We start from the raw sequence: 11,143 nt of genomic DNA, 5'->3' as shown, positions 1-11,143 counted from the left end.
CCCCCAATATGTAGCTGGGATGTACACCCCCCTATTCAAATACTATTAAGCCATCAGTACCCCCCAATATGTAGCTGGGAAGTATACCCCCCTATTCAAATACTATTAAGCCATCAGTACCCCCCAATATGTAGCTGGGAAGTATACCCCCCTATTCAAATACTAGTAAGCCATCAGTGCCCCCCCCCAAAAAAAAATGTAGCTGGGAAGTATACCCCCCCTATTCAACTCACTTCAGGTCTGTGTGCTGTGCCCCCTTTGGTATTATTATTCGTTTTATTTTCCAATTAATGTAGTGATAATTTACAGTATTGATTGCTAGCCCTATAGCATGTAATGCATACACCAGGGGTATCTCTTTACAGCTCATCTGACTTAATGTAACATACTAAGTATTAGCTCTTTTATTTGTATGTTGGGTGGGAGGCATCAGGATTTAAAGGATTGATTTGTATTGTTTATTAGTTATTTTTTCAAGGTGTCAATTTATACTACACAACACAGATTTCACTGCTGTCTATTTTTTGTGGATACATCTCCATAGAATCCCGCATAAGAAACACACAAAGGCTTTATCTTGCTGCAGGGCGATAGCCATGAGAATTCAGCTTAGTCTATAAAAACAAGCTTTGCTTTAAATAAATAATCGTAATCTGGTTTCGAAGCAAAGTATAGAGAACAAAATATCCCATGGCATAGAATGAGTTATTATATATTTGTATTTATTTTATATATGCTTAAAGGGTCTTTATCACCTAAACAGATTATAAAAGTAAGCATATACTATAGAGAATGAATACACTTCCTTAGCAGAACTCCATAAAACTCGCCTTAGTGACACTGCAATGTGGCCCCATATGCAAATTATTTATTCTTCTTTGCATATGCTCATTTGCATATGGTGCCTTACAGTGATGCCATAAATAGGGGGCAAAGCAAGCAAACGGTAAACCTATTTTCTCTTGCTCTAACGCTTTTATTGCTGTTCTCTTCATCGTATACACTATATACTCACTATAGGTGGTGTTTAGGTGACAAAGCCCCTATCAAAGACATGGTTCGCTTTCATGCTTTAATGAAATAGCCCATTTAACCCATTCAGATAATTTTATAAACAAATAAACATATTATAAATAATGTCATTTTAATTCTTTTTCAACAGAAAGACAACATAGAAACAATATGTTTTTTTCTGCTGATATGGCAACAAAGCATTTTAACCCATCAGTGCCCTCTGTGGCATTTATGTGTATCTGGGTTAATATGATTTTTAAATATAGACCCTTTTGGAGCAAATGTCGTTTTTTTTAATGAAAATTACAGTGCATTATTCATCTGCCATTGGTCTTAATATAGATAAACCGTAGTCCATCGTCTTAACAAAATGAAGACCCGTCCTTGGTACTTGTAGTCTCTTCTGCAGAGATATATTAGTTACTCTAAGGGAAGTATCTTTGTTCATTAGCTTTTTGTTGTTGTTTTTTTTTCTCTCCTCTTTTCTCATTTTTACAGTAGCATGAGAAAATCTATATTTTTCTCTAGAGTAGCTTACTGTCAGCAGGAGAAAAATCTAGGTCTTAAAAAATATATACTAATAAAATATATGAAAAAAAAAAAGAATTAAAGAAGATGCTGAAATATTTTTATTTCCAATCGAATTTATTAAAATATATTTAAAAACATAAATATTTAAAATAATAATAATAATATTAATATATAATTTATAAATATATCATATTTATATATTTATATCATATAATAATATATATTTACATACATGGAAATATTGTCAATTTACATCTATGTGACAGACCAAACATAATTCTAACTACTATAATTTTAGAGTAATTAATTAAATGAATGATTAATCACTAAATTGGTTTTGTGTTAGCGTTTTTCAAATTAAGTAAAGTAGATATTTTTCGTATCGTCATCAATATGTGTAATTTTGGCCACTATAACAATTTTTCCTGTGTTGACAGGGAACAATAAAAAATTTAATGTAAAATATGATTTTAATTGTTATTATGCATTGTACTAAATGATCCTAGGAGGTCCCCGTATTCTTAAGGCACATCCAGTTTATGAAATAGAAAACAGCAACGATATATAATGACTTCCCAGACAATGAAAATCTTATTCAAATCATGTCTTTCAGCGGATCGTTGTTCTATTCATGTGAAAATAATTAAATCTGGGCTTCACAATGTGAGGTAAACGTAATGACTGTGAAAACAAAAGGTTAATATGTTTCTTTGAAGGAAAACCAGGGTGTTTCAGACAAGCCGTGGTTACAGAAAGCGGAGCTTTATCAGAAAAAAAAACCAGGTATTTTTTATACTAAGAAACAACCAATCAAAAGGGTTGAACGATCAAAGAACCAATCAGGGAGAACAAAGAACGACGGAGAAGCCAATCAAGGTACCGACGTGTCATGGGAACCAGGTAGACCAGATGGTCCTTCGTTGTTCTTGCCACCTTGACTTGCTAACAACCAATTATGATGGCTGAAGCTGGACCATTTACCGATGACCCAAGTGCTCCATTCCCATTGTGGTTTAGAAAGAAGTAGGTTGTTCAACGTGAGCACCAGCCATGTCTTTGAAGGGTTAAGGTGTTTCTTTATCTGTCGTTGCCACCTTGACCAGTTATGATGGCTCAGGTTGGACCGTTTGCAGATAACTAAAGTCGTCCGTTCCGGGTTAGATAGAAGCAGGTTGTTCAATGATAACGCCGACCATAACGTCTTTAAGAAGGTCTTTGAAATGAAACTTTATTTGAGGTCATTTCAGTGAATTTCCATGTTGTCTTAGTATTAATATCACGTCCAACAAATACTGTTTATGGTAAAAATTCACAGAATTCTAAATTGAATTGTGTTTCATGGTTAGTACCAAGGTGATCCTCACGGTAGTCTTAGAAGGAGTTTTGGCCGCTTCTACCTTTCACCCTAGATTGGTTTAGGTGGCCCATAAAGGCCTCCAACAGTTCCATACTCAGGGCCGAATTTTTTGGTTAGGAATATAAACCCACAAGGCTCCAAGCCATGTTAAGAACTTATATATATGTCAGTGAAAAAGCCTTCCCGCGGGAACTTACCTCAGCCATCTGATCCGTGTTATTCATCACGCGTGTGACCTCAATGTGCATTTTTAATCAAATCTACATAAACAGAAACTTCACACTTTGTAAAAGTGTAAAATCTGACCCAACCAAGAGTTTAACAAGAAGGAAGATTCCAAAACAGATACACACGAAGAACTTTTTAGAATTAAAAAAAAATCTAAAAAAAAATTGATCATGTTTATATTTAAAAAATCATGGTATCTTTGGTGCTGTAAATAGAATAAATTGGTTATTGAAAGGAAAGGCATCTCAGAAAGAAAGAAAGAGAGAGAGAAAGAGGAAGACAAAAGAGAGAGAAAGAGAAGGAGAGAGAAGGAGAAGAGAGAAGAAGGAGACAGAAAGGGAGAGAAGGAGAGCGAAAGGAATGAAACATCTCAATGGAGAATAAGTAAGCTTTATATCTTTCCATGTCCGGAAGCAGAAGTCAAGCTGGAGGCGCATTTCCCCTGCTGGATCCTCGGCTGCGTGACTCCGCACCTCCAGGTCCTTAATCCGTAGGATCATTTCAGATTAACGCAAATGCTAAGTGACATAAAACGATAACTTCTTGGAATATTATATTTTTCGATATTCTGGTTTGGACATCTCTTTATCCTTCTCATCCGGTTAATGAAACTTATTGGGACGTGAGTTTGGGTTTAATCATTAATGTCGATTTAGATTTATACATCATGATCCTTGAGTCCAACGGGTGACTGAAGAGACCAGGCTTCAAAATTGGATTTAACCCCTTAATGACAAAGCCCGTACATGGGTTTAGGGACCGCCCATTGTCTTTAAGGGGTTAATTGCAGGTGAATCATAGAACGTGACAGCAGGTGAGACCCATTCTGCCCTTCTAGACTGTTTTTCCTTCATCAGTCATCTTAGAACATTCTCAAGGAAGACCCTCAGTACAGATAGAGATAACCCATTGGTTACACAAACATGGACGACATGACCATTAAAAAAAAAGAAAAAAACATCTTCTGTGAAACTGTAAACTGTATTTCTTGTTCTTTCATTCCAGCAGGTATGACACATTCCCATTTTCGATTAATATCATGTTCAGCGCGACAGAATAATAAATATTTATGGCAGCCTTTCTACATTGTGAGGTTTTCGGTTGGTTTCCTCTCGATATTGACCGCGTAGTGACAATATGTTAATGCGCATTGATAAATCTCTGTCTGCATTTCTTGGCACGCGGTGAGATTAAGGAGGTTGGAGGAAATGCCAAGTATTTTAGATCAAGCTGGGATTTTTTTTTTCTTCTATTAAATGTCTAGAAGACTTTTTAAAACTTAAAAAAAAAAAAAAGTGTCTCATAAAGTTGAAGGATAACCTTTGATGATTAAATTCCCAGCTCGTCTACTCAACAGGTATTGGTCTCAGGCCTGAGATGTACCCAACTCCAAGATGTTTAATGATTGTCTAAGTGTGAGATGAAGAAATTAAAACATGTGGATGCAAATTGGAAGTCCAAGCCATCCCCAATGGTTAGCGCGGTTAGTTGTTAGCCAAACAAGACACAACCTTGATTAGGGACCTTCGCCTTTGAAGGAACGTTAAAGGACTCAGATGAAGATACAATGACAATGAGTGAGGGGGGAAATGGGGCTGTCTCTTAAAGTGTTTTTGGATGCCATATGTTATGAAGTCACATGAAACACTCAATAATGGCTTACAGCACCCATACCCCTAAAACAAGAGTCCCTTTTGACCATTGGGGTAGGTAAGTTGAATGTTCTTCTTTCTAGATAAATAGATTTTTGATCAAACCAAGACTTGGATCCTAGTGATCTTTTCCAAGTTCATATAAATGATCTTACGGGTATATTTACGACACCAGCTACCTTATCCGATGAGACAAGAAGGCTTTGGGCTCATTTGGTCATTTTTGAAGACTCAGCTCAATATTAAAGTATTTACTCATAGTAGAATAGTAATTTAGGTTGAAAAAAGACACAAGTCCATCAGGTTCAACCATTTCATAAAGTATGGGTCAAAAGTTGACCACCAGGCCTGATATGGAAAGTTCTGCTGGGCATCTACACCAACTAAACATGCGCCAACACCAGCTCACGCATCTATAAGGCTAAGATATCTGAGGTTCAGCAGAAGAAAGACTGGTTTTTAAATCCCAAAGCATGTAATAAAATGGGAAAAAAAAAACTACATACACACTCGTAATAAAATAAACAAAATAGTCTAAATACTTTACCCATACTCATTTCTCAACCGTGTAAAAAGGATCTTGGTCAGGCGAAAAAGTAAGAAAGAAGAAAAACAGGTTATTATAGCTACATTTTTGTCTTTACTTTGTATTAAATTATATATTTTTTTACATTAAATACACACTTTTCACTCAACAAAGGAACACTTCATTGAAAAGGTCAAGTTGGAGCTCTTCCCCCAACTTGAGTCACTAAACGGAGAGTGTGATAAAACGTCGAGGGCAATAAAGGTTGACTCAACGATAAATCGAGTGATGAAAAGGGTCACATGGGCATCATACCAAACAAAGAGTAAATATATAAGGTTTTCTGCTGGCCACTAACCCAACGCAACATTTAGGGTAATCACATGCTTATACTGCATACAAAAACAGTAGTCATTTGTCAAACGCAACTTTCTCTTACCATAACAAGGGGTTATTTAGCATTGACTGCTTAAAATTCTAGTTATTTTAAGAAAATGTGGAGATCGTCATCCTCTGGGCCGCTGGATGTTGCCGGGGTGTTTGCAGAACCCGAGAGGAACGTAAAGCTTCCAGTGTTCTAGAATTCCATGAAAAGTGGTCCTCTGGATTGCCCATGGGTGGATTTTTACGCAATACCACACCAATTATTCTAGCAGGGAAGGTAAGCTGGACCAACCAATCAGAAGAGTACTGAAAATTAGAACTAGAAGCCAAAAGAATGACCATCTTTCCCCCAAAAAAAACGTATTCATATATACATACATATTTGTAGCCATTGCCTTAAAGAATATCTATTGATTGACACTAGTAAAATTATATGATCTATTTTAATTATATTTTTTTAAAATATTTTTTTGTATATTTTTAGCAGAATTTCTCTGTGCTCTTGGTCGATTTGCGACTAGGACCCCATCATCAAACGTTGAGCCGCACGATGCCACAGAAATCTTCAGAGGGTGAGTTATCCTAACGCGCAATGATGTTCAGATGGACAAGCTTTGGAAACCGGATGGAAATGGTTACTTTAATGTTCATAAATATACTGATCCCCGGTGGAAAAAGGTTTCAGTTCTATAGCAGATATCGAAGAACTCAAATCCCATGGGCAACGTTAAATTTATGGAATAACCCCGTTGGTATTCTTGGCTCGTTCAGTCCTCTGCCATTGACCCTCAAGTTACATGAAGTTCTTTCTGGATGAGGATCCCTGGATGATTCTGCGTTGGAGAAATACATACATATTTAGTAGCTATCGCCTAGAGAAAAAAAGATAATATGTCCCATTTCGTATTATTAGGTTGTTTTGTTTTTTTATGTTGTAGCAGTCGTATAATTAGCTCCGTTCCGAGATGTCTTCTCAAACTGCAGAGTTAAAAAAACCTGTTTTGTTCTATTTTTGGTCCATTTGTTTTTTAAAAAAAACAACACATTTAGTTTGATGCCCTTTCGAATTCAGATGAAATTCAGAAAAAAAGAAATGTGTTGTCTTTTCTCACTCAATCTCTCTTACTTTCTCTGACAACCACTTCGTGTCTCCTCTTCTCAGCCTGTATTCTTCTCTCCTATTCAGCGCTCTTTAGAGTGCTTACACAACAGGGCACAGCCTCTGCAGACACCACGGGGAAAAAGGGAGACGGGGAAGAAGGGAGACGGGGAAAAAGGGAGACGGGGAAGAGGGAGACGGGGAAGAAGGAGACGGGGAAGAAGGAGACGGGGAAGAAGGAGACGGGGAAAAAGGAGACGGGGAAAAAGGAGACGGGGAAAAAGGAGACGGGGAAAAAGGAGACGGGGAAAAAGGAGACGGGGAAAAAGGAGACGGGGAAAAAGGAGACGGGGAAGAGTAGACAAGAAACGGCAGATTAGGAAGAGGAGACAAGGAAGTGGTCGTCGGAGAAGGTAGGGAGAGAGTGAGGGGGGGGAGGAAAGAAACTAATTTGAAACAAAAGTTCGATGCTTTCTCCTTCGTTCTTGTTTGTGTTTTTGGGGGCTCCCTCCTCATTTTCGTACAAATTAACAAACGAAACAAAGTTTGTTAAAATAAAAAATATGTACAAATCCGAATGCACAATTCTAGTATCTGTAATAACTTGGCATAGTGGAGAACGCGCATGGTATCACAGACTTTCGTTGGAGGTAAGTTGTCCTTGACTTTAGCAACTTGAAGCATTGACCTCAACTGGAACAGGAGACGCCAAAGAACTCAATCACTGAAGGTCAAAGTGTGGAATAAAACGGGAAGAGCAATAATAATCTTATGGTTATTTCTTTTTTAAGGAGAAAAGGAACCAATTGTTGGGTAATTGGGAATCAGCCTACTGTTGGAATCAAGATGCCCCCCTTTTCCCATTTCAGATATAATTGGCTTTATAGGACCTTAGGTTATCCAGAGCATTGAAAGGGTGGAGGGGATTTTGGAAAGGATGTAATTGATGAAGCAATACCGAGTATTTTTTTCTGCCACATAAATTACGTTACTATTTCTCCGCAGAAATTAAAGTGCACGGCTGCCAACAAAAAAAGGCAAATTGTTGCCAATCTCAGTTTGATTTGGCCGACCGTTTCTATGTATCAGAAGATGACAGCTGTGCAGAACACAAAGAATTCATTGAGGAAAGACTCCGTATTGTTTTCTTATACCTTCCCTTTAAATGGTCGGGCAGGTTGCTAAGCAACATCACAGATGATAGACAAGGCGGCAAAAAAAAAAATCTGCTGAGAAATGTGGGTGTAATTCTCAGAAATCATAGCTAGGACTATATAAAAGATGTTATCGCTCAGGAAAAACAAGGGCTTTAACATAAGTTGTCTTAAGACCTATTATATACGAAGGTAAAAATACGCCAAAATCAATTTTATTGGAAATAATAAACTGTTTTTTGTTGGTCAGTCTCAGGGTTCAATATATTTAGAGCCAACATTTCTCCAATAGTATCCTAACTAGATGTTACCCTTTTATTTGGCCACCACCGTGGAAAAAGACGTGGTCCCATAAGCTTTCAGGACCTCAGATGTCTTCTTTTGACCAATACCGCTGTTTTCCTTATAGAATCCCAATGGACGCGATGATCCGAGCGCATGCCTCGTACGTGTTATGGAAAGTTTGGCTGGTGTTCCCCATGGACCTGCCATTGATTCCAGACCAATTTATTAGATGCCAAAGAGTTCTCTCTTCTTTGAAAAAAATATTGGTGTATCAACCAGGTTCCAGATGCTTTTCCCCAGATTGTTTGTCCTCTATTCCAGATGACACGGGATCTTAAAATCAATTGTTATCAGTCTCTGAATCGGCTATGCGTAATGCAGGACCATCCGAGTCCTTCATGCAGAAGACGCTGGCTGAGGTTGGCCCTTGAAGATGCATAGCTACCTTGGTGGAAGGAAACACTGCACCGGATAAGCTTCACTGTTTAACAGACAGATCCGAATATCAGTGTATTTGATACATACTGATCACCAGATTCCATACTTAGCTTCAACGTAACAGAGATCCACCGAGGGAACTATTGCTTTTAGGCCAAGCAGGATATGCTAGACTGAAATCAATGGCCGTTAATACCGGTCAAGTGCCTAGACCTGACAGATTAAAAGGGTTTCCCTTCTGGTGACGGAAAGCCATGAGACTTACTTACTTACCAATCAGCATATTGAAAAGCGATAAAGCTCTGAGTCCGCATAGTAACCCAGTGCTTGAAAACGCATGAATTAGTGTGAGTGACAGGGAAATACTTCTACTGCCACATAATCAATTAACACAATGCCTACAGAGGTCCACCTGTATCGGTGGCCACCGAATAATTTCAACAGCTCTCCTTTTGTCTCCTGAATGGACATTTTACTTTGTGCATGATACGAGGGAAAACAGTCCTGGGAAGATACTTATCTGCTTGGTTACATGTTCCGCATGCTCTCCTGATCTGTTGATACATATGGCGGACGTGGTCGACCTATGCCAGCAGGTGTTGTGGATGAATATTTGACAAATGTTGGATTAAAACAGCAGTTGACCATCCTTGAATCAAGGCCAAATCTGTATTAGATGACCTCTTGTAACCTCTTATGCCTTGTAGAGATCTGCTTCCAACTGAAGATAATGCAGAACCTACTTTTGTTTTGGGGTCTATTAACGAGACATTTTAAGTTGCAATATAGTGCACAGGCTATACACCTAATCTCAAAATGATCTACAGGAAAGCACAAGGTCTGGGCATTACTTTGCATGTCTAATCCATTGGCTCTGAACATTCTAAGGCCTAATCTAAGTATTCCAAACGTAGGTCTAATTTTGTATATGGTCAGTTTTAATGGTAATTGTTAATGTTCACTCTCCCCTCTGTTGTAACTGCGCTATGGAACCTGCTGGTGCTCTACAAATGAACGTAATATAAGGTAGGTTATAAATCCAGCCCTGGTTACACATGGTTTCCATAACAGGCATACCGTAGAAGTCATAGATATCACGTGAAATGACATCGCAGGTTTCGAAGTTACATCGTAACTGTGATGTAACTGGTTGTCTATGTTTGCAATTGGGTCTAGAGCGCCATCTAGGGACCAGTTCATGAAGGCATCTTTAAGTTTCTTTATATATTCAACACCTGTTCATGTACAGTATATCATTTGTTTTTTATGTTGCAGAACATCTAAAACATGAGATTTGAGATGTTTCCAGGAGCTTTGACTCTGCCTCAAGGACTTTACAACAATATAAAGCTCTTGCGTGAAAAGAGGACCTGGTTCATTCTTATTCTCATCTCAAATGGGTAGATTGTTAAACTAAACGGGCAGTCTCCACGTAAGTGGGGAGACTTCCAGTGCTTTGGGGAGAATCACAGGTTTTAGGACACTCTCCATCGGCCCCGTTTCACTAATGTCTTTTGCTCATGAAAGAGTCGAAGATAAACCCAAAACTTCAAAGTAAATCAAAGCACGAGTGAAATCTTGTACAGAGGCCCTTTATCGCTCCCATCACTCCTGTGCTCCAATGGCACGTTGTATTCGCTGACCCAAGTTTAAGTTTAAAAGTCTAATTGATGTCAGAAAACCCCTTTGCAATTATGTTACAGCCAGAAGTTTGCTTGTTTTCCATGAAAACAGCCAAGTGACCCCCAAACCTTTGAACGGTGTATGTTAGAAGCAATGGCAGAGACTTAATTACTCAACATGTCCTGAATCGTAATGTGTCGGGTGAATGGAGAAGAAATTCGGGCCACTACTTCCCATTCGTATCTCTTGCATGAGGATCTAGAAAATGGTTTATCTGTGGAAAATAAGGTAAAATTCTAAAAAGGGATGGCTATGTAGCTCCTACCACTCCTTGTTTTAATGCGATCTCCCCTCTTGCCAAACCTATGTGGCATCTACGTATATTCTGCCCCAAACACACAGAATACATAGGCAAATGGAAATAAAATCCCAAACACTCGAGATTTTAAATTAAAGCGGTTATATTTTAGATCTTACTGTCATCACAGCAATCTCATACGACAAAAATTCACAAAAAAAAAAATAAAAAATAAAAAAGCAGCATCTGATAAACTCGCAATTCAACACATCTTCTAGTACTAGACTGTATATGGCACTATGTACAAAGGAATCCTTTGTAAAGCAAAATAAACTTTCCTCCGCTATGGTCACTGTACAAGTTACGTGGCATTACAATTTATTACTTCTGTGGATGTGATGGAGACCAGAATACCTATAGTGTACCAAACAGGCGATGCAGATCTGGAAAATATATATTTATATATTAAAATAACATCAAATCATTAGGCACTGTACATATATATTTTATACTGGTTATTTTTTTCTCATAAAGGCGCACTGAATATATACACG

The sequence above is a fragment of the Sceloporus occidentalis genome, unplaced genomic scaffold, assembly GCF_023333645.1.
Source record: "Sceloporus occidentalis isolate IW3139 unplaced genomic scaffold, rSceOcc1.0.p SCAF_143, whole genome shotgun sequence".
Classification (NCBI taxonomy): domain Eukaryota; kingdom Metazoa; phylum Chordata; class Lepidosauria; order Squamata; family Phrynosomatidae; genus Sceloporus; species Sceloporus occidentalis.
Note: the sequence above shows the minus strand (reverse complement) of the source record.